The 23,795-nt window shown below is 46.6% G+C and overlaps 1 long non-coding RNA gene across 3 annotated transcripts; it reads left to right on the plus strand.

The window, feature by feature from the left end:
• Positions 1-5,446: 5,446 nt before the first annotated feature.
• On the plus strand, positions 5,447-22,370 carry LOC135361686 (uncharacterized). 3 transcript variants are annotated; one of them, XR_010405367.1, is made up of 4 exons: positions 5,447-6,109; positions 6,684-6,774; positions 11,803-12,043; positions 22,198-22,370. It is a non-coding gene; the product is annotated as an uncharacterized LOC135361686 (long non-coding RNA). The 3 variants fall into 3 exon arrangements; XR_010405369.1 differs by having other exon boundaries at positions 22,201-22,370; XR_010405368.1 differs by having other exon boundaries at positions 11,831-12,043.
• The last annotated feature ends 1,425 nt before the right edge of the window (positions 22,371-23,795 follow it).

The raw sequence follows: 23,795 nt of genomic DNA on the forward strand, positions 1-23,795 counted from the left end.
GAGCCAGACTGCTTGAATTGGAATTTATCGCTGTGACCTCAGACAAGTGATGTGCCGTAATTTCCTCATCTGTACAATGGGGATAATAGTAGTATTGATAGAATTAATTGCATTAATGCACTAAAGCTTATAAAGCACTTGGAAGAATGCCTGGCAGAAAGTAAGCTATCAAACAGAGTCGGTGGCTACCACCACCACCACCATAACCATCATCAACATTTACAGGAGCATTACTGCTTTACTAACTGCTTCCCTTTCCACGTGGGGAAATTGAGGACCAGAGAGGGGCACCGGCTTATCCACGATCCTACAGTGAGCCACAGGTGGTGCAGGACCGGAAGGCCAATATTCTCTCCCCTTGGGGCTATGGTCCCTCACCTGCCCGCGTAGCCAGCTGGGATGAAGTAGACCAGCCGGGCCCCCCTCTTTTCCTCCTCTTTCCAGGGGTAGGTGGGGCTGGAAAGACCTGAGGCACCTCTGGATTTCTAAAGTTAGGACAGGTATCTTTTACCATTATCAAATTCCACCAATTCCACCTTGAGAATGTCTCTGGAATCCAAACACCCTGCCACACCTGAGGCCAGGTGACCATCCTCTTGCCTGGACAACTGCACTAGCTCCTCCCGGGTCTCCCTGGTGCCACTTCATCCCCTCCACTTCATTCTAGAAACAAACTGCCCTGTCCTGCAGTGATTGTTCTAAATCACAGACCAAATTGGGTCACATTTTTGCTTAAAACTCTCCAAGGTATGAATGGATAAAGAAGATGTGGTATATACATAGGATGGAATATTATTCAGTCTTAAAAAGGAAGGCCATCCTGCCATGTGATAAAACGTGGATGAAGCTAGAGGACATTCCTTTTTTTTTAAATTGTATTTATTATTTATTTATTTATCTATTTATTTATTTTAGAGAGAGCAGGGGGCAGGGGGAGGTTGGAGAGGGGAGCAGAGAGAGAGGGACAAGCAGATTCTGTGCTGGGCGCCAAGCCTAAGACCTGACATGGGGCTCTGGGGCTCGGCGCAGGGCTTGATCTCATGACCCTGAGATTATGACCTGAGCTGAAATCAAGAGTCAGACGCTGAACCAACTGAGCCACACAGGTGCCCCTAAGCTAGAGGACATTCTGCTAAGTGAAATAAGTCAGTGACAAAAGGACAAAGACTATATGCTTACATGAGGTATCTAAAGTAGTCACACTCACAGAAACAGAGTAGAATGGCGGTTGCCTGGGGTTCAGGGAAGGGCAAAGTGGGGGAGTTGTTGTTTGATGGATATAGAGTTTCTGATTTGCAAAATGAAACAGTTTGAGAGATCTTTTGCACAACAATATGAATATAGTTAATACCACTGAACTGTACAGTTAAAAATGGTTAAGGTGGGGGTGCCTGGCTGACTTGGTGGGTAGAACATGCAATTCTTGATCTCAAGGTTGTAAGTTTGAGCCCCATACTGGGTATAGAGATTACTTAAAAAAAGAAAATAAGATCTTTTAAAAAAATGGTTAAGATGGTAACTTTTTTTTAAGATTTTATTTTTAAGTAATTTCTACACCCAACGTGGGGCTCGAACTTCTGACCCCAAGATCAAGAGTTGCATGCTCTACTGAGCCAGCCAGGTGCCCCTAAGATGGTAAATTTTATGTTACATGTTTTTGTTTTTTGCCCCAATTTAAAAAAAATGAAAACAAGAACAAAAAAACACCTATAAGGCTCCCCATAGCCTTTAAGGCAAACGTGGACCCCTTCCCCTGTGAGGCCCTCTGCACTATCTCAGACCCTCCTTTGCAGTCACCTGCCCTCAGTCTCCTCCAGCGACCATATTCTCCAGCCCCGCCAAGCTCTTCAGCTTCCCCCAAACACAGCTCACACTTCCCTGGTGGTTTTCTCTGCCTGGAGCAATCTTCCCTCAGCTTGTAAACTTTTGAAGTTCTAATCATTCTTCAAGAACCAGCTGTCCTCCTCTGGGAAACCTTGTCCTAATCCCGTCCCTCCAGGAAGAATCAATGCCCAGAGTGTGTGCCCCTGACACTTAATATCGCTACCACCACCACCTTAGCTAGCATTTAACGGAGAAGGGCTCACTATGTGCTGGGCACCATGCCAAGCAAGCTATATGCATCATTATTGCAGTTAATCTTCATGATAACCCTATATCATCCCCATTTTACAGATGAGGAAACTGAGGCTCAGGCAGGAAAGGTATCATGCCCAAGATCACACAGCTGGTAAATTGTGGCCCTGAGACTTAAACCTTCCTAATTCCAGAAAAGAGCTTTTAACCATTCAACTCCTCTTCCCATACACACCCAAATTCTTGCATTGTCCATATATTGTTTATTTTTCTGTCTGCCCAATTAGGGGAGGGTCCCATCTTTGTCATCCTGCTTCCTATGCACCATGTCTGGCCCAGGGCCCGGCACAGAGGGGGCGCTCATTTTGTGGGAATTTTGTCGCCCACCCTTGAGTAAGTCGGAGTCAGTTCTAGCTTCCCTAATCCCATGGCTTCTATTTCCCCTCCAGGAATTGGCAGATTGGTGATTGCAAAAGAAACATCCTCAGCTGATCAATAAATAATAATGTTGGAGAATTTAAAATAAGAATCTGGATTATTAAAGTTACAAATCTTTGGTCTTTATACCTTTAATAAAACATGCGTCTATTAATAATGGATACTGGTTCTGGCCTGCTGATGTTGAAAAGGGGGAAAAAAAATGACCAGTTGAAAGATGCAAATATTTTTGCTCCTTAGCAGGCTTGGCTGCCAAATGCCTCGCTGACATATTGCTCATCATTTAAAAAGGTTTAAAAATTTAACAGCACAAAAGGGAAATTAAAGATGAGACGTTCAGCCTTATGGGCCCTCAGAAAGAGATTGTTTCCTTCTGGAGACATCTCTCGCCTCGGCTTTGGTGGACCCACCTCTGCTGGCTCCTCTCCTCGTCCTCTAGCTGCCCCTTCTCAGCTCACCTTTTTTCCCCCAACCTCTTCCCTGTGCCCTCTCCTCTCTCCTCCCCTCCCTCTTCTCTTCTTTGCCCTTCCCCTCCCCTCCCCTCCCTTCCACTTCCTTTCCCTTCCCTTATCTTTTCTTCTCTTCTCACTTAACTCCCTTGCCCTGAGTGACCTCACCCACTCCTGTGACCACTGGTCATCATCTTTGCATGGAGGGAAGTCACTCAATAGGAGAAAAAGTCAACGAACTAACAAGTGGACAGACCACATGGGGCCTTATAGGCCACATCCGTACTTTGGCTTTTACTCCAAGCATGATGGTGCCGCTGCAGGAGCAGAGGAAAGCACAACCTGACTTAGGGCTTAAAAGGAATATCTTTGGAGACCGGGAGTAAAATAGACTGGAGGGTGATAGGGGCAGAAGCAGGAAAAGCACTTAGGAGAATATTATCATGATCCAGGCAAGAGATGATGGTGGTTTGGAATAAAGTGGAAGCAGTGAGGAGGTGAGAAGTGGTTGGGTACAGGATATATTTTATATTTTAAAGGTAGAGGCCATAGGACTTGCTGATGGATTGGAGGAGGGGTATGAAACAAAAAGAGAAAGGAGTCAAGGATGTCCCCAAGGGTTTTGGCCTGAGTAACCAAAAGGGGGGGGGGTCGTTTTCTGAGATGGGGAAGGCCGTGAGTGGAATAGGTTTGGGGAGAAGGAACTTAGTCTTGGATGGGTTTAGTTTGAGGTGCCTATTGGATGTAATGATATAGACTGAATTGTGTCCCCTTAAAATCCATGTTTTTGTTTTTGTTTTTAAGTAAGCTCTACACCCAACATGGGGCTTGAACTCATGACCCCTAAGATCAAGAATCTCATGCTCTATCGATTGAGCCAGCCAGGTGCCCCTAAAATCCGTATGTTGAAGCCCTAACCCTCACGTGACTATATTGGATCTAGGGACCTTAAGGAAGTAATTAAGGTTAAATGAGGTCAAAAGGATGGGGCCTTAATCCAATAGACTGGTGTCCTTATAAGAGGAAGAGACACGCAGAGATCTCCATCCTCACGTACACAGAGGAAATACCGTGTGAGGACACAGTGAAAAGGTGACTATCTACAAACCAGGAAGAGAGGTCACATCAGAAACCAACCCTGCTGGCACCTTGATCTTGGACTTCAGCCTCTAGGACTGTAAGAAGATAAATGTCTGCTGTCTAAGCCACCAGTCTGTGGTATCTAGTTATGGCAGCCCAAGTTGACTAATACAGATGTCTAAGAAGATTTGTAAAATTGGCAGTTGGACACATAGGTTCAAAATTCAGGAGAAAGGCCAGGCTACAGATAGAAATTGGGGCATCATCAGGGAGATGGTCTTTAAAGTCCTGAGGCTAGATGAAATTGCCAATGAAGATAGTGTCACAAAGATGAGAACATGACAAAGTACCAGACCCTCTGACCTTCCTATGTTTAGAGGCTGGGGAGAGGAGGAAGAATCAACAAAAAGACTGAGAAGTTGCCAGTGGGATAAGAGGGAAACCAAGAGCTTAAATGGTCCTGGAAGCCAAATATATATAGAGAGAGGTCCTCTATGTTCAGTGCTGCTGATGGGATAAGTAAGGTGAGAAATGAGGACTGACCATTGGATTTAGCCATATGGAGGTCACTAGTGACCTCAACAAGAGCATTGGATTTAGTTTTGGGTCCCCTGGTGGTAAAATCAAAAAAGGTAACTCAATGGATTCCACAACTATCATTCTCTTCCAGAAGTGAAACTACCAATTATTCAAGACAACTTTTTCTGGGAATTTATCATGTGTGTTCTTACAAAGGGGGCATGGGGTAATATAATGAATCTTGTCAACAACTGTTGAAAGTCTTTCCTTCTGTCCCTTCTGACAATTTGACTCAGGTACAAGTGGCAGTCTTATGTATCCATTCCAGTCCAGTTGTGGAGGTCCCCAAATTAAAGGTATTTGGAGAAATTTCACTTAGCAACCCACCACAAGGGCACGAAGGAAGGAGTGGCTGCCTGCCTCAGGAGCTGAGAAAGAGGAGGTGCCACGGAGATGGGCTTTAAGAAGACAAATAGGAATTCTCAAAGAGAAAAAGAGGACAAATGATATTTTACACACAGGAAACAACACGTGCAAATTCTAGCATGTACTTTCACTAAAAAATTTTCCTCTGTTTTTCTGACTTTGTTTCTCTCTCTCTCTCTCTCTCACACACACACACTTATATTCACAAACACACCAGATAACTATTAGAATTCTTGTTTGCGGGTGCCTGGGTGGCTCAGTTGGTTAGGCGACTGCCTTCGGCTCAGGTCATGATCCTGGAGTCTTGGGATCGAGTCCCACATCGGGCTCCCTGCTCAGCGGGGAGTCTGCTTCTCCCTCTGACCCTCCCCCCCCCATGCTCTCTCTCTCTATCTCATTCTCTCTCTCAAATAAATAAATAAATCTTTAAAAATAATGTTAAAAAAAAAGAACTCTTGTTTGCAACTGATAGAAAATGCACCTCAAAATGGCTTAAAACAAAAAAAGGGAACTTTTTGGTTCATGTAATCAAAAAGTCCAACAGTAAATTTAAGACATGGCTGAACTTGGGGGCCCAAACAATGGGACTATAATTTGGTCTCTTTCCATCACATGGCTCACATGGATCAGTATTCACACTTCACACGTGCCGGGATGGCTGCCAACAATCCGAGGCCTAAATCATCCCAGTGGAATTGAACTGAGAGTCTCTCTGTTGTGCCTCATTGGCTCTGACTGGGTCATTGGCCCTGACTGGGTCATTGGCCAGCCCTGAACAAATCCCTGTGGTCAGGGGGTTGAGATGCTCTGATTGCTACAGCTGAGATGAAGACCCGCTGCCCCCTCTCCCCCCGCCCCTGCCCCAGGGCCAAGGGTGTAATCAATTCTGTCTAAAACACAGGGACCGAGATCCGGGATGGAGAGATCTCACAAAGGAAAAACTTGTTGCCAAAGAAGGTGGAATGGACCTTTGGCCACAAAAGATGTGTATGTCCACTTCCATGCACTGGGATGCTGAGGATCTCCCTGAGATACTAGAACCCTACCTATTGTGTGGACACTTAGGCCTGGATGACTGAATTGCCCTCGGAGCAGTGGAGCCTGCAGGCCTGTGCTCTGAGGTACAGGGAGGGGAAAGGCCAAGAAATGTAGCTGGTGTGGGGCTTAGCAGTCATCCAGGCTTCTTATTAGAGAAGCATATGACACCGGAGAGGGTGAGGAACTTGTCTGAGGCCATAGAAAGTTGAAGCAGAGTTGGGATTCAAACTTAGCAGACAAGAAGGCCAGAACAAGGCTCTGTCTGTGTGTCTGGCAGCTGTCACATTCATTAGCTCCCTGACATCTTTCTCCTTGTTTCCTTGTATATTTTTACAAGGTTGTTAATTACCAGCCATAAAGCTCTGCAAACATTTTGATAGGCTTTAAAAGTTCATGAAAACAACATTACATTTTAAGGCAGGGTTTCCTAATTAATCTAATTAACTGTCAGCTTCACATCCTGCTGGTTTCCAGACAAGGTGAGCAGGGCCTCTCAACGTCTGGATCAGCCCCAGTGGACAGGGCTGGGGACTTTTGAGATCACAGTCTTCCAGCCCGGGAACTAGCCAACATGTGACCTGAGGTGTGGGTTATCTGAAGCAGTGTCTAGATGCTCAGCATTGTTCTGGCTTATTTCCTTGGATGATCTATTTCTAGGACAAAGACACAGTGGTTGGAGATGCCCCAGATTAAAGCAAGCACATGGATGACTGGCCACCTCAGTTTAGGACCATCGCAGAAGGCCAAGGTACAGACAAATTTGGGGTGCCTTCCCCAATGATGCTTCCTTTTCAGAGATCGGTCCTCACTCACAGTGCTGGCCATATGGCCCTGTTTCCCCCCCAACAGCTGATGGGACTGAGATAGACACCTCACTCAAAGATGGCTCAGTCACTTCTGACAGGTGGTCTGGCTCCAAAAGATGAGCTGGGCCAACCAGAGGCTACTCTGCGGATGAAGAAGCAGAAACGGGGAAGGGTGAATTAGTTTGCTTGGGCTACCATAACAAAGTACCACAGGCTGAGTGGCTTAAACAACAGAAATGTATTTCTCTGGGTGCCTGGGTGGCTCAGTCAGTTAAGTGTCTGACTCGATTTTGGCTCAGGTCATGATCTCAGGGCTGTGAGATCGAGCCCTGTGTCAGGTGCTGTGCTGGGTGTGGAGCCTGCTTAAGATTCTCTCTCTCTCTAAAAAAGAAAGAAAGAAAGAAAAGAAAGAAAGAAAGAAAGAAAGAAAGAAAGAAGAAAGAGAGAGAGAGAGAGAGAGAGAGAGAAAGAAAGAAAGAAAGAAAAGAAAGAAAGAAAGAAAGAAAGAAAGAAAGAAAGAAAGAAAGAAAGAAAGAAAGAAAGAAAGAAAAGAAAGAAAGGAGGGAGGGAGGGAGGGAGGAACTTCTCATGATTCTGGAGGCTAGATCAAGGTGCTGGGAGGGTTGGTTTCTCCTGAGGCCTCCCCCTCCCTGGCTTGCAGGTGGAGACCTTCTCTCTGTGTCCTCACATGGTCTTTTCTCTGTGTGTGCACATCCCTGGGGTGTGTCCAAATTTCCTCTTACAAGGACACCAGTCAGATTAGAGCTCACCCATTTTAACCCTCATTTTAACTTAATCCCCTCTTCAAAGACCCTTTCTCCAAATACAGTCACTTTCTAAAGAACTGGGGGGCTAGGGCTTCAACATATGAAGCTTGGGAGGATATAATTCAGCCCATGACAAAGGGCAAGCACTAGTGATGAAAATTTACAGAGCATATGGCCGGGGCAAGGGAGCAACCATGACTGACGCAGCATCCGTAAGTGTGAGATCCCGTGCTCAACACCCTGAACACTGTTTACTGCGAACACCTGGGAGCTGCCACCTTCCGCCTGAGGGCTTTCATTTGGCTGCTTCCTGCTGAAGGTGCAGGCACAAGCAAACAGGGAAAGCCAGAGTCCCAGAGGGTTAACGCCCAGGGGGCAGTCCTCCCCCAGGACTGATTGCAGTTGAGGGGTGAATACTGAAGCTCCCTTGCCCCTTGGGTGGGTTAAGTCTGACCCATGTTCTGCACCATGTCCGGAGCTCTCTGGTAGGATCGAGATCCTGTTGCACAGTGGTAACTGGCCAATCGTGCATCCTTCCTTTGCTTTCCCTGTCTCACTTTCCACTCCCTGACCAGCACTTGCTGGTGTGCCTCTCAAGTAAACGACTTGCACTTGGATCCTTGTTTTAAGGTCTGCTGCTGGGAGAACATAAACAAACTCAGGTGGCATGTAGACATTATGTGGAAATAGGAGCAGGGAAAGTTGGCCAAAGGGAAGGGGAGAGAGAAAGATTGGACCTGAAGAGGGGTAAAATGTTCCTGTGTTACCAAGGTTCAGGTTCTGGTCCGCATGAGCACTGCCCTGCATTGATCCCTCTTGGCTTTCCAAGTAGTCATAAAGTGGGATGTTAGGTGTTCTAGAATACGAAATAATTCAGCCACTTCCCTATCCAAGTGCAGCAGATTCTTTTGGACTCTTCTAGAAACTTCCCTCTGAAATATGCAGCTATAAGGAAGTTGGTACCTCTTGCTCTGGGGAATTGTGCCACAAAGGGCATTCTGTGGCTTCATAAATATGCCCCTCAAAGTTAACCCTTGGTTTGCAGAGCTGAAGCTGGGGATGACCTGGGAGAATTTGCATATGGGCCAGGAGCTACCTGGGAGGTCAGTAACCAAGGCCCTGTGCCCTTTTCTTTTGAAATAAAACATGATCATAACCTTTCTGGTTCATTGGGCTGTGCCCAACCGAGGCCCCCGAAAGAGGACATAAACACCCACAGGGAAAATGACCATAAATGCAAAGGGAGTCTGTAACTGTTGACCAGTGTTCCAACACCAACTCTTAGGCTGCGGATTTGGAGTGGATGGAGGGAAGAAGGGCCAACTGGGGGAGAGCATGGGTCCTTTTAGTGAAGGAATCGAATCTTGTTACTTTGAACTTTCCCTGCTTTCTTTCCCTTTTACCCATGACCTTGGGCATGTTATTTTGCCATCCTCAGCAGAACTGAGTGTTAGCTGAAGGGTTAAGATCAGACCCTACCTATAAAATGAGATCTGGGAGTCTGAAGTCTTACAGGAAAATAAGAATATGATCATAAACTACATTTCTAAAATCTAAACACTCAACTCTTTAACACTTCCTATGGAAATTCCTTAGGCTTTTCAGCCCCCAAGCAGCATTTGCTGAACGTGAGTATGTGGGTCCTTGTAGGAATAAAAGGGAGGAATTGAGCCAGCTGAGGCAGGGTCTGGAGTCAGAGAGGAATGGGTGACACAGTTGACTTTTGAGCTAGAGGGGTTCTCAATATAGGGTGCTATAGTCACCAATGAGGTATGCCCCAAGTGACAGGGGAATCTGAAAAGCAGGGTGTAGCCCTTGAGTCAGGGATAGTATGATATTTATTTATTTATTTTTAAAGGTTTTATTTATTTGACAGAGAGAGAGACAGTGAGAGCAGGAACACAAGCAGGGGGAGTGGGAGAGGGAGAAGCAGGCTTCCCGCAGAGCAGGGAGCCCGATGCGGGGCTCGATCCCAGGACCCTGGGATCATGACCTGAGCCGAAGGCAGATGTTTAACTTACTGAGCCACCCAGGCACCCCATAAAATCCCCTGTTTAAAGATGAGAAAACTTCACCACCCTCAGCAGGGCTGAATGTCAGTTCCAAGAAGTAAAATGAGACCCTAAAAAATATGAATGATTGATTGATTTAACATATAATGTATTATTTGTTTCAGGGGTACAGGTCTGTGATTCATCAGTCTTACACAATTCACAGCGCTCACCATAGCACATACCCTCCCCAATGTCCATCACCTAGCCACCCCACCCCTCCCACTGCCCACCACTCCAGCAACACTCAGTTTGTTTCCTGAGATTGAGTCTCTTATGGTTTGTCTCCCTCTCTTGTTTCGTAAAAAATATGATTTAATTGTCAGAAAGTAGGAAGATGGGGAACAGATTGGGAAATGGGAGTCTTATTTGGGTCAGGATGAGCTGTTGGAGGCCAAGCCTTGAACACTTCAGGAGTATCAGAAGCCAGGTTGGGGGTGGGGTTGGCTCTGGGAAAGGGCTGGTTTTGGCGGCCTGAGGCCCAACAGGATTGTCCTTCCAGTGGTTTCTATCCTTCATCATCTAGCACTTCCTGGTCCCCACGCTGCTTGACACTCCCCTACTGTATTTAAATTGATACCCTCAAAATTGTAAAACCAGGGCTGGTTCTTCCTCCCTTTTATCCACTCAACTTCAAGAATTTATTTATTTATTTATTTTTAAAGATTTTATTTCTTATTTGAGAGAAGGTGAGAGAGAGCATGAGAGGGGTGAGGGTCAGAGGGAGAAGCAGGCTCCCGACCGAACAGGGAGCCCGATGCAGGACTCGATCCCGGGACCCCAGGATCATGACCTGAGCTGAACGCAGCCGCTTAACCAACTGAGCCACCCAGTGCCCCTCACCTTCAAGAATTTAACGAGCTTGTCTAGGGTAAAATGTTTTATTCAAGCCCATTGCTGGTGGTATCACTGAGGAAGTAAATCCTAAACTAATAGAAGTTGAATGTAATGTAAAATAGCAACTGATCTCTGTCAGAGAGAGTAAGAAAAATTAACAAACTGCTGTTCAAATATTTATTAGCAGGAGAAACTGGACAGATACCCTTATTCTTTGACTGGAGGCAATTGAAACTCAAGGAATTGTCTTAAGTGGAATAGTTGGTTCAGAAATAATTACAGGGGATGAGAGGACCCATGGTCTCCGAGGCAGGTCAGAATGGGGGACAATGTCTCCAGATGCTTCTCTCCTCTCCTCTCCCCCACTGAAATCAGATTATAGATTTCATCCTGATGTGACTGTCACCAGCTCACCTCTGTGATACATGCAGGGGGGTTCTGGCCCCTCCCCCATCCAAGAGCTCAGTCCTGAACCTCAAACTTGACCTTCCTACCATTCCCCTGCCTCTAAGTTCCTTTCATTTACTCCCTCTCTGAAGGCCTCGGCAGTTAGTGACTATTCTGGATTTTTCCCTACAAATGCTAGGCCTCTCCCATAGGCATCACCAACCACCTGTCCTCCTCCATCAGTCCCCCACCTAAGACCTACATAAAGGGGACTATAAAAGCTGGTGCCTGGAAGAAAAGACTCCAGTTTTCTTTCCAACTGTGGGAGATCGCCTCCCAGGAGACTGGGGCAGGGAGCTCTCCTGCCTTATCACTTGTGCTCAGTTGCAAACTCAACAGGAAGAGATGGACTGCAGCTGGATACTACTTCATTATCCGCTCTCTGGCTTTCCTCTTCCCTTAGCAACAGCCCAGCCAATGAGAGACAGTCACAGCTCAGCCAATGAAAAGCCACTATAATTGGGACTTCCGGTTTACTCCAATGGACTTTATGTTTACAACAGCCCTCCCCACAAATTTAGAGATGGCACTCTAAAAGAGCGTTTCTCTCCTGTGTTCTGTGGATTGGCCTATGGTTTTGTCATAGTTGGCTTTTCCCAGGTTGCAGTTTTCTGCTCTTCCAGAAACAACAACAAGCACATTTTTTTAAAAATATTTTATTTATTTATTTATGAGAGACAGAGAGAGAGACAGAGGCAGAGAGAGAAGCAGGCTCCCCGTGGAGCAGGGAGCCCGATGCGGGACTCGATCCCAGGACCCCGGGATCATGACCTGAGCCGAAGGCAGACGCTTAACCGACTGAGCCACCCAGGCGTCCCTGCACATTTTTTTTTTAACTGGTAAAATAATTGGTAGCTTTATTTTTAAGGTTAACACCACCTTCCCATCCATCCCAGAGAAGCAAGAAGCATTCTTGCCGTCAAGAGGTGGTGGTGCTGAGAAAGAAATCCAACTAACTGGCAGGAGAGTAAAGCCCAGCCAGCCCTCGGTCATTCCAGGCACCGTCTTGGACGTTGCAGACCCAGCAGAGCCCCCAGCTGAGTTCGTGAGTGACCCAGCAAGCATCCTGTGGGAGAACTGCACAGCGCATCTGCCCATCCCTTGGAATGGTAAGAAATAATAAATCGTTGTTTTAAGCCATTAGAATTTGCAGTGGCAGGGCATCTGGCTGGCTCAGTCTGTAGAGCATGCACCTCTTGATCTCAGGGTCATGAGTGCAAGGCCCGTGTTGGTCGTAGAGCTTACGTTTAAGAAAAAAAAAAAAAGATTTGCAGTGGCCTGTGAAGTAGCAGTAGATAATTGAAATACCAAACCTTGTAGGACTGGAGTCTGACTTTCCCTGCCTTATATTCTACTTTACCAACTTCAGAGCCCCTGACTGACACATGTGTTGGACTTCCTGGACTACCTGCCAGGGCTGCTCTCTTCTCCTGCCGGTCCAACTCCAAGCCCAAGTGCATCGTGTTTTTCAACAAACACTGATTCGTACTGGGCTCTCACCCCTGCAGGCTCTGCCTTTCCCAGGGCTGGGCTGTCACCCCTGCAGGCTCTGCCTTGCCCTGGGCTCTACAGCTGGGGGAGAATTTTAAGTAGGAGAAGGACATGATAGCTGGTGTTAGGGCGACATTGGGAGGAACCAGGGACCCGGCCAGAGACAGGAACTCAGTGAGGAGGCTGGTGAAGTGGTTAAAGTGAAAGAATCATGGCAGGCAAGGGGCAGAGACTGTGCCTAGGATGGAGAGCCTAGAATTCAGAGGTACCAGGCCACCAGCCCAAAGTCCACTGACTCCCATCCAGTGCTCATTCCACTACTAAGAAAATGAAGAGTAATTCTAAAGGTGAAAAATATACAGGGAGAGGGGCACCTGGCTGGCTCACTTGGTAGAGCATGCAACTCTTGATTTCAGGGCTGTGAGTTTGAGCCCCACGTTGGGGCTTGCCTTTTTTTTTTTTTTTTCTTATTTTAAATACACAGGAGTACGTGGAGGTAGGTACAAGAATGTTCCTGGCAGCTTTGTGTGTGATGTTAAGAATTTAGGGGCGCCTGGTGGCTCAGTCAGTTAAGCAAATGCCTTTGGCTCGGCCTCATGATCCCGGGGTCCTGGGATCCTGTCCCGTGTAGGGCTCCCTGCTCAGTGGAAAGCCTGCTTCTCCCTCTCCCTCTCTCTCCCCTGCTCATTCTCTCTCCCAAATAAAAAAAATAAAATCTAAAAAAAAAAAAGAATTTAGAAATAATTTAGGGGCACCTGGGTGGCTCAGTTGGTTAAGTGTCCGACTCTTGGTTTCGGCTCAGGTCATGATCTCAGGGTTGTGGGATTGAGCTCCATGAAGGGCTCCGCACTCAGAGGGGAGTCTGCTCAGGATTCCCTCTCCCTCTGCGCCTCCCCCTGTTGGCATGCCCTCTCTCTCAAATAAATATCTTTAAGAATTTAGAAATAATTTAAATGTCTATCAGTTGAAAAATAGTAAAATAAATGTGGTCCATTCTTAACAATGGAATATTAGAGAGGAACTAAAAGGAATGTTTATATACATTTAGCTATATGTAACAATGTGGGGTAAGTCTTGTAAACATGTTGCATTTAAAAAGTTCCATAATGATATAGTAAAAAAAAAAAAAAACCACTTATCCACTAAAAACACATAAAACAGTATTACATATTTTCTATTGGTTTCTATAAAATACATAAATGTATTTTTAAAAATTCTGGAACGCACTTGCCAAATTCAGTATTGAGAAAGGGGCCAGGGACCAGGATTGTGTGAGGTAGGCAAAGAAGACTTGTGCTTTATTTATAATGTTCTATTAAAAAAAAAAAAAAAAGGCAGAGAAAGACAAATATCCTATGATTTCACTCATATATGGAAATTAAGAAACAAAACAAATGAACAAAGAAAAAGAGACAAACCAAAAAACAAACTCTTAACTATACAGAACAAACTGATGATCACCAGAGTGGAGGTGGGGGTATGGGTGAAACAGGTGATGGGGATTAAGAGCACACTTACCTTGATGAGCACTGAGTAATGGATAGAACTGTTGAAATCACTGTATTATACACGTGAAACTAATATTAAACAGTATGTTAACTTCTGGAATTAAAAAAAGCAATGGCTCGGGCACCTGGGTGGCTCAGTTGGTTAAGCGACTGCCTTTGGCTCAGGTCATGATCCTGGAGTCCTGGGATCAAGTCCCACATCGGGCTCCCTGCTCAGCAGGGAGTCTGCTTCTCCCTCTGACCCTCCTCCCTCTCATGCTCTCTGTCTCTCATTCTCTCTGTCTCAAATAAATAAATAAAATCTTAAAAAAAAAAAAGCAATGGCTCAATTAGAACTGATACAATTACTATTTATTTATTTATTTATTTATTTATTTATTTATTTATTTATTTATTTTTAGTAATCTCTACATCCTACATGGGGCTCGAATTCACAACCCCGAGATCAAGAGTCGCGTGCTCTACTGACCGAGCCAGGCGGGTGCCCCAGAACTGATATAATTAAATATTAATTAAAAAATAGAAAATAATCAGTGGAGGGGAGCCTGGCTGGCTCAGTTAGTAGAATGTGCTACTGCTGATCTCGGGACTCTAAGTTTGAGCCCCATGTTGGGTGTAGAGATTACTTAAAAATAAAGTCTTAAAAAAAAAAAAGAATGGATTAAGGATTTGATTGTCGGCATTGTTACTCCCTCCAAATAATAAGCTCAAACCTCTGCTCTCCTTTTTTTTTTTTTTAAAGATTTTTATTTATTTATTTGACAGAGAGAGCGCATAAGCAGGGGGAGTGGCAGACAGACGGAGAGGGAGAAGCAGGCTCCCTGCTGAGCAGGGACCCTGATGTGGGACTTGATCCCAGGACCCTGGGGTCATGACCCGAGCCGAAGGCAGACGCTTAATGACTGAGCCACCCAGGTGCCCCAGACCTCTGCTCTCCTAGAGCTGAGAGTGGGAGCTGAGGTTTTGCTATTGGGTGCCCCTTTATTCTGTGTCAAGCTCTGGGTGGTGGGAGTGTCACTGAAAAAAGGAGGGACAGGATATACTGAGCTTCCATTGCTGGCATGCTCTGTGGGCACCTGGCCAGTCTGTGTCATGACACCGTCAGCCCCTCCAGAGGTGGGTATGATTGTTGCTGTGTACAGACGAGGCACGAGGGGCTCAGAGGATCAGATAGGATCACACAGCATATAAGTGGAAGGATTTGAACCTAGGTCTGTCTTAAAGCTGTACTTTCTCTGTACCAAGGAGCAAGAGGATAGGCAGGTATGAAATCACTTGAGAGCTTTCAAAGTGAGCAGGTGCCAGGACCTCACCTTCAGAGATTCTCATGGGATTGGTCTGGGGTGAGGCCTGGGCTTTTTTTAATTTTAATTTTTTTAAAGAGGTGTTTTGGGGACGCCTGGGTGGCTCAGTCCGTTAAGCGTCTGCCTTCAGCACAGGTCATGATCCCAGCTGGGATTGGGCTCCCTGCTTACTGGGGAGTCTGCTTCTTCCTCTGCCCCGTCCCCTCCTCTGCCCTCTCTCTCAAATAAATAAACAAAATTAAAAAAAAAATTAAGAGGTGATTTTATGCTCTGCCAGGCTTGAAGACACTGCCTTAATCAGAGGCAGGTTCCTAGCCCCCTGGATCAGCCATCATGGGGTGGCCCTTCCCCTGTGCCCCGTACTACTGATGTTCTGTCCTTTTCGACAATGACCTTGTGAGCAGTAAATGTTTATCAAACTCTGGGATGCGTTTTTGAGAAGCGGCTTGCAAAGCCATTGTCAAGTTTGGGTTCCCAGTTTCTCATTGTCTTTTACTGGGGATGGGAGACTGTTCTTCAAGAAAAAAGATTAGCCCAGGAAATAACCACCAGTGATAATTTAATGAATTTTAAAGTCAGTGTTTCCCCACTTCAGGCATTTGGGAATCACCTTCATATTTGCTATATGTAGAGGCTGCTTTTAGGCAACAAGCTTGAGAAATGGAAACTTGAGCAACGCAAGAGGGCCCATGGTGACCACTGAGCTGAATGTAAACAGGCTCATTAAATGACCTGCCTCAAAATGACCATAGGCCCTAACTGACCAATTACAACCAGGCACCAAGATTACCAAAAAAAGGAAAATTCCATAGTCCCCATTCTCCCTCACTCTGCCCTATAACTGTGGCTTCTCACCCCTGCCCCATCACAGTCTCTCCTTTGCTCTCCTGTCCACTGCTTCCTTGCTGTGTATTCAGTAAACTTCTATTTCCTTTGTTCTGCCCAGGTGAATCCTCTCTCTCTCTCTGTCTCTGTCTCTGTCTCTCTCTTACACACACACACACTCCTTTTCTCTCTCTCACACTCACACACACACACACATCTTTTCTCTCTCTCTCACACACACACACACCCCAGCCCCGAACCACCGGCCCCCATCCACTTGGGACCCCTATGCTATATGTGCTTGTGGCCACTGCTAATTTACTTAATATTGTACTTTAAATCAATTCCCACTTTGTAAACTTAAAAACTTTTATTTTAAAAGATAACTGTAGGGGTGCCTGGGTGGCACAGTCTGTTAACCTTCTGATTCTTGGTTTCAGCTCAGGTTGTGATCTCAGGGTTGAGAGATGGAGCCCCCATGATGGGCTCATACTCAGCTCAGAGTCCGCTTAAGACTCTCCCTCTCCCTCTGTCCCTCCTTCTCTCTCTCTCTCTCAAATAAATAAATCTTAAAAAAAAAGAAGGGAAAACTGTAGGGGCACCTGGGTGGCTCACTTGGTTAAGTGTTGGACTCTTGGTTTTGGCTCCAGTCATGATCTTAGGGTTGTGAGGTAGAGCCCTCCATTGGGTTGCTTGAGATTCTCTGCCCCTCCTTCTCCCTCTGCCCCTCCTGCTCTCGCATGCACTCTCCCTCACTCTCTCTCTAAAATAAATAAATAAGGGACGCCTGGGTGGCTCAGTGGTTAGGCGTCTGCTTTCAGCTCGGGTCATGATCTCAGGGTCCTGGGATCAAGCCTTGAGTCCGGCTCCTTGCTCAGCAGGGAGCCTGCTAATCCCTCTCCCTCTGCCTGCCACTCCCCCTGCTTGTGCTCTCTCTGTCAAATAAATCAATCTTTAAATCTTTTTAAAAAGATAACTGTATATCACCACTAAAAATGAAAACCAAAAATACTTGTAATAAACATAACTGTTAAAAATAATGGGCAGTATCATGGGGCACCTGGGTGGCTCAGCTGTTAAGCATCTGCCTTTGGCTCAGGTCATGATCCCAGGGTCCTGGGATCGAGCCCCGCATTGGGTTCCCTGCTCAGCGGGGAGCCTGCTTCTCCCTCTCCCACTGCCCCCTGCTTGTGTTCCCTCTCTCACTGTCTCTCTGTCAAACAAATAAATAAAATCTTTAAAAAAAATAATGGGCAGTATCTACTACTGTAAGATCCCTCATGGCTCATTCCTCACTTCCCTCAAGTTGACTCAAGCGCTACCTTTCCATGGAGTCTTCCCTTCCCTGATCACCCTTTTAAACATTGCACCCCCCGCTCTTTGATTCTTCTCCAGAGCACTCATCACCTTCTCATCTACTGTCCGTTTATTTTAAAAAGAAAATTGTCTCATGTCCTCCCACTCTAGTGGACACCCCATGGAGGGTAGAAATTATTAAAAAACAAAATTCAACTGAGTAGATTTAAGTACCAAGTTGGCTTGCAAATAGAAAGGAGTTCTGAAGAGCTGAGCAAAGTGGGAGACTTTTTATAGTGTCAGGGAGCAAGAATTCCTGTCCCCTCAAAGGTCCTTCTAGCTGGACTAAGAATCAAATTGGCATGAGACAGCTTAACAGGAGAGATAATCAAATTTAATAAAGCATATGTACAGGGAATCCACATAGACATGGAAATGCCAAAGACAGGCAGAATGAGGTATATACATCATTCTGAATTAAGGAGAAGGGGGTACCGGTCTGTTATTTCAGGGTAAAGGAATGCATTTAACAGGGTGATAAGAAGAGCAGATGTTTGGTAATTAGATGTTTGCCCTACCATACGGTTGAGTTACTCATAAAATTTATCTCTGCTAATAACCCTTGCTGGGAAAGACCCCCAATTTATATTCTTCTTCGTAGGGAGGGACAAAAGTTCCTCTTGAGCCCAAAGGGTCTCAAGTGCCTTCAGCTTGAAACAGTCCCCATGTTAGAGTGGCACATTGGTGCGGGGCTGTCCTGAACCCCTTCAAGAGGCAGAAAGAGGCATGAACAAGGAAAAAGCAGAGTATCTCATCTTTGGGGGCCGAAAGCAGTCTATCAAGTGGATTACCTCATTAGTGCTGACCAGGAAATTCCGGATTTACTGATTTAAGATTACATTCTTGGGAGGGGCGCCCGGGTGATGCCATCGATTGAGCATCCAACTCTTGGTTTCCGATCAGGTGATCTCAGGGTGCTGAGATCAAGCCCTGGGTGTTGGGCTCTGTGCTCAGCGCAGAGTCTGCTTAAGATTCTTTCTCCCTCTGCCCCTCCCCCACCAAATAAATAAATCTTAAAAAAAAAAAAAAGGATGAATATTACATTCCTGGGAGAAGTTGAAACTGAAATTAGGTTAAATGTTAAGTCTTGGTTTGCCGATGTGGGGTTTACCACAAGTGACTCCATTGTGAGCTTGTTGACTTTTTCTTTTTCTTTTTTTTTTTTTTTTTAAGATTTTATTTATTTATTTGACAGACACACAGCGAGAGAGGGAACACAAGCAGGGGGAGTGGGAAAGGGAGAAGCAGGCTTCCCGCTGAGCAGGGAGCCCGATGCGGGGCTCGATCCCAGGACCCTGGGATCAGGACCTGAGCCAAAGGCAGATGCTTAACGACTGAGCCACTCAGGTGCCCCTGACTTTTTCTTTAATTAAATGTTTACTTCTTTGTTCACTGCTGTGGCCCCACTGCCCACAACCGTGCTTCACACATAGTGGGTGCTCAGTAAATATTTTTTAAGTAACTTGAGCAAAGGGCAGACCTGGATGTAGCCTTAGAAGTAAGTCATCAAGTTCACTAGTCTTCAAACTTCTTTCAAGTGAAATCTGACATGGAAGACCTATATTGAAACAGATAAAAAGGAACAACATCCTAGTACTGTGTGCAGGTGTCCTGGCGGGGTCCCCCTCCTTGTGTTAGTCTTGTGTGCTTTTCCAACACTACTGAGCAATTCTCCAATTCTCAATGGACATTGATTGGTGTCCTACAGATGTAACTCAATTCTGACTCGACCTGAAGATAGTGTCAGAAGCCACAGGCCAAGTGCTCAGTCCCACAAACCTGCACTCCCCCCCCCTCCACTCAGATGTCTAAATTCCAGGTTGTTACCTGTGCTTTTGACCAACCAACCGGTTATAAACAGGAGGTTCCCATGACCCCCGTGCTCAGATTCAATTAATTTGCTAGAGCAACTCACAGAACCCAGAAAATCAGTTTACTTACTAGATAACCAGATAACTAATTACAAAGGCTATTGAAGGCTACAAATGAACAGCCAGATGAAAGATTCATAGGACAAGGTAGGTGGGGAAGGGGCACAGAGCTAACGAGTACTCTCTGAGCAGCCAGTCTCCCCATACCTTCACGTGTTCACCAGCTCACAAAGCTCGTTAAACCCCACCCTGCGTTTTTATGGAGGCTTCATTACTTGGGCACGGTTGATTACATCTTCGGCCATTGGTGGTGGAGCTGGATCTCAGGCCCCTCTCCTCCCCCAGGAGGTCAGGGGGTGGGGCTGAAAATTCCAATCCTGTCTTTGTTGGTTCTCTGGAAACCAGTCCCCATCCTTAAAGGCTTTTCAAAAGTCATCATTAACATAAATTCAGGTGTGGCTGATAGGGGCTTGCTATGAATAACAAAAGGTGCTGCTTTCACCTTTATAGCACTTACCACTTGGGAAATACCAAGGGTTTTGGAAGCTCTGTGCCTGCAGGAGGACCAAATATCTATTTCTTACTGTAAATCACAATATTACACTTAGCGACAGAAACACTGAGCCCAGAGAGGGGATGTCCCTTCCCCCACATAACAGACTTCTTCCTGGAGAGAGTATTGATCTTTTGTTTGGGAAAGTATCTCAAGAGACCTATTGATTTTGCAAAGGGATACCTGCTGAGGGGCCAACCTTGCTGTTCGCGACTAAGCAACAGGATTTTTAGTTTTACCTAAGTACTCTTCTGTACTTGCCTCATATATCTTTGCCTTACTTCCAACCTTTATTTAGCACTTTTTAAAGATTTTATTTATTTATTTGAGAGAGAGACAGAAAGCAAGAGAGAGCACAAGCAGGAAGGAGAGGGAGAAGCAGGCTCCCCGCTGAGCAAAGAGCCCGATGCGGGACTCAATCCCAGGACTCTGGGATCATGACCTGAGCCAAAGGCAGACGCTTTAACCCACTGAGTCCCCCAGGTGTCCCTAGCACTTTGTTTGAACTTTTTGTACACAGTATGTAGAGGGGAGATGGGGAAAGAACTTGGCAGTAGGCCAGGGCGAAAGGAGTCAGGTATCCAGTATGATGTTCCCGCGTAGGGAACATTGGCCACAGTGATGTCTAATGCTCAGTTTAAAGATACTGTTCATTTGGGGCATCTGGGTGGCTCAGTCATTAAGTGTCTGCCTTCGGCTCAGGTCATGATCCCAGAGTCCTGGGATCGAGCCCCGCATCAGCTCCTAGCTCAGCGGGAAGCCTGCTTCTCCCTTTCCCACTCCCCTTGCTTGTGTTCCCTCTCCCACTATGTCTCTCTCTGTCAAATAAATAAATAAAATCTTAAAAAAAAAGATACTATTCATTCTGTGATGATACTGCCCCAGATATTCAGGATCATTGTTACCCCAATGGGTTGAATTGTGGCTCCCCTAAAAAGATATATTCACATCCTAACCCACCTGTAAATGTGACCTAATTTGGAAAAAGGGGTTTTGCAAATATAATTAAGGATTTTGAGATGAGATCATCCTGGATCATCTGGATGAGCCCTAAATCTAATGAATGATAAGTGTCCTTATAAGAAACAGAAGAGGGGTGCCTGATGGCACAGTTGGTTGAGCATCCAACTCTTGGTTTCTGTTCAGGTCGTGATCTTGGGGTCATGAGTTCGAGCCCTGCGTTGGGCTCTGAGCTCAGCATGGGGTCTGCTTAAGATTCTCTCTCTCTCTCTCCTTCCCTCTCCTTCTGCCACTCCTGCTCATGTTCTCTCTCTCTAAAATAAATAAATAAATCTTAAAAAAAAAAAAAGGAAAGAAACAGAAGAGGGGCACCTGGCTGGCTCAGTGAGTAGAGCATGTGACTCGATCTCAGGGTTGAGTTTAAGCCCCATGTTGGATGTAGAGATTACTTAAAAATAAAATCTTTTTTCTTTTTCTTTCTCTTTTTTTTTTAAAGAGAGGGAGCACAAGCAGGGGTAGCGGCAGGCAGAGGGAGAGGGAGAAGCAGGCTCCCCCGCGAGCAGAGAGCCCAATGTGCAGCTCAATACCCAGGACTCTGGGATCATGACCTGAGCCGAAGGCAGGCACCCAACCGAGCCACCCAGGCGCCGCTAAAAATAAATTCTTTTTTTTTTTTTTAAAGATTTTATTTATTTATTTGAGACAGAGAGAATGAGAGCCAGAGAGCATGAGAGGGGGGAGGGGCTGAGGGAGAAGCAGACTCCCCGCCGAGCAGGGAGCCCAATGCGGGACTCGATCCAGGGACTCCAGGATCATGACCTGAGCCGAAGGCAGCCGCCCAACCAACTGAGCCACCCAGGCGCCCTAAAAATAAATTCTTAAAAACAAAAAAGGAAACAGAAGAGGAAAACATAGAGGAGAAAGCAAAAAGACAGACAGAGATGGAGCCAGAGGTTGGAGTGATGTGGCCTCAGACCAAGGGATGCCGGGGGCCACCAGAGTCTGAAAGAAGCAAGAAAGTATCCTCCCCTAGAGCTTTCAGAGGGAGCCGGGCCCTCTTGTCACCTTGATCTCGGACTTTGGCCTCCAAAACTGTGTGAAAATAAATTTCTGTTGTTTTCTGGCACCAAGTTCGTGGTTGTTGGCCATGACAGGCCTAGGAAGCTAATCCAGGCCCCCGGGCCTTGTGTTGGTGGAGCTTTGGGAAGGCAGGAGCGGGTACAGTGAAGGCTGCCACAGGGCGTTAATGGGACAAGATCTTTTACTGAAGATTGCTCAGGAGCCAGAGCAGGGGCTTCTCCTGTCCCGTCGCACATCAGGCGCTAATTGGGCTTCCCGATCTGTACCCTCCCACACAGCTCACTGATCCTGTGCGTCTCTCCTCTTCGCCCCCAGCAGCTCTGTTTTCCGTGCTACTCAGCCCGCCGGCAGCTTGCTTCCTGGTCTCAGCTGAACGAGGGTGCCGTCCTTACTGACCGGCGATTTTCCCTGCCTCGTCTGGTGAGCCCTAGGGAGTCTCGGGTTCCGAGGAGTTCTCTCCTTACAACCAGCAGCGTCTTCACTAAGGCACAAGGTATGGAAGGAGCCGCAGTGGAGGGAAAGAGGATTGTTTCCACTGACAGATGCCAGCCCTGGGCCGGGCTCCTCATGATGCACCCCTCTGGGCTTCTCACTGCCTCCCCACTCCCCACCCTCCCCCCAGGAGCTCTCTCTAAAAAGTAATGAGGCCTAAACGAATGCCTGGAACACATGGAGTAAACCTCGGTATTTCCTGCGACTTAATAGTTATTGGAATGGAATGAAGGAGTGGATGCCGTGAGGTGTAAACAGGTCCCTGGACGCCCGGGGCCGCTCTCCACTGCGGCAGTTTGGCACCTGCTGGCCAGGAGTGGAGGGTGCTGTGCAACCGGCGGGTCATGGCTGTCTGGTGACTCTGCCGTGAGCCACGCACCACGGCTTCACAGATTTCCGACGTGGCCCCGCCTCGTGCCCGGCACTTAGCAGGTGCTCAGGAACCGTGTCAAGCTGGCCCGTGAGTGTGACCTGCACATGTGGTTAGCTCCCACTCAGTACTGCCCTGACACCCAGCAAGGGGCTGTCCCCTGCTCTAGGCTCACGCCTCAGGGGCCTTGTGCTTTGGAGTGCATTCCTCAAAGGCATCCTCTAATGGTGTCTGGAATGGGGGGGGGGGGGCAGCAGTAGTATTCAGGCCTGGTACCCTCAGGCCATACCTTGTCCTACGTTAAGTCCTGGTTGCCAGAAAACCAGGGAAAAAAATTTTTTTTAGATTTATTTATTTTTAGAGAGAGAGTGAGCATGTACAAGTGGGGAGAGGGGTTGTAAGGAGAGGGAGAGGGAAAGAAAATCTTCAGCAGACTCTCCACTGAGCACAGAGCCCAACCCAGGACTTGATCCCGTGACCCCAAGATCATGACCTGAGCCAACGCCAAGAGTCAGACGCTCAACCAACAGAGCCACCAGGTGCCCCTACCTCAAAATGTCCTAAGAACCACTCCGCCTGGCTAGGGCTGGCAGTGTCATCTAGGTGGAGTTCCCTGAGCCTGAACTGGGGTCCACATGGGTTCTTGGTTCTCTTTCTCCCCTTCTTTCAAAGTGGTCTCTAACCCTCTACCACATTTATGGAGTTGACCAGATGACCTGAGAAGATCATGCCTGTGGAGTGTTCCTAGGGTCTTGTGGCTAAGACCTGCTTCAGAAGGATGGTGTAGGAGCAGATCACTCCCTCTGGCTGGTGTGGTATTTCCTTTGTGGTATCACATGAAATCACATCTGCAAAATGATGCTGACACACAGATTTTAGGTGACTCTCATATCAGACGCAGGAGGGGTACAGAGCTCTGAGCTATGAATGGTTTACCACTGACCGTTGGGTTTGACCCACATATATGGGCCTGTGCATTGGCTTTTGCGCATCTGTGTTCAGACTATAGTACCACCGCTGGTCTGCGGCACCCATGGGTCTTAGGGTAGCA

Source organism: Mirounga angustirostris, unplaced genomic scaffold, assembly GCF_029215605.1.
Source record: "Mirounga angustirostris isolate CCGP_5_RB_7025 unplaced genomic scaffold, mMirAng1.0.hap1 SCAF_10, whole genome shotgun sequence".
NCBI classification, from domain to species: domain Eukaryota; kingdom Metazoa; phylum Chordata; class Mammalia; order Carnivora; family Phocidae; genus Mirounga; species Mirounga angustirostris.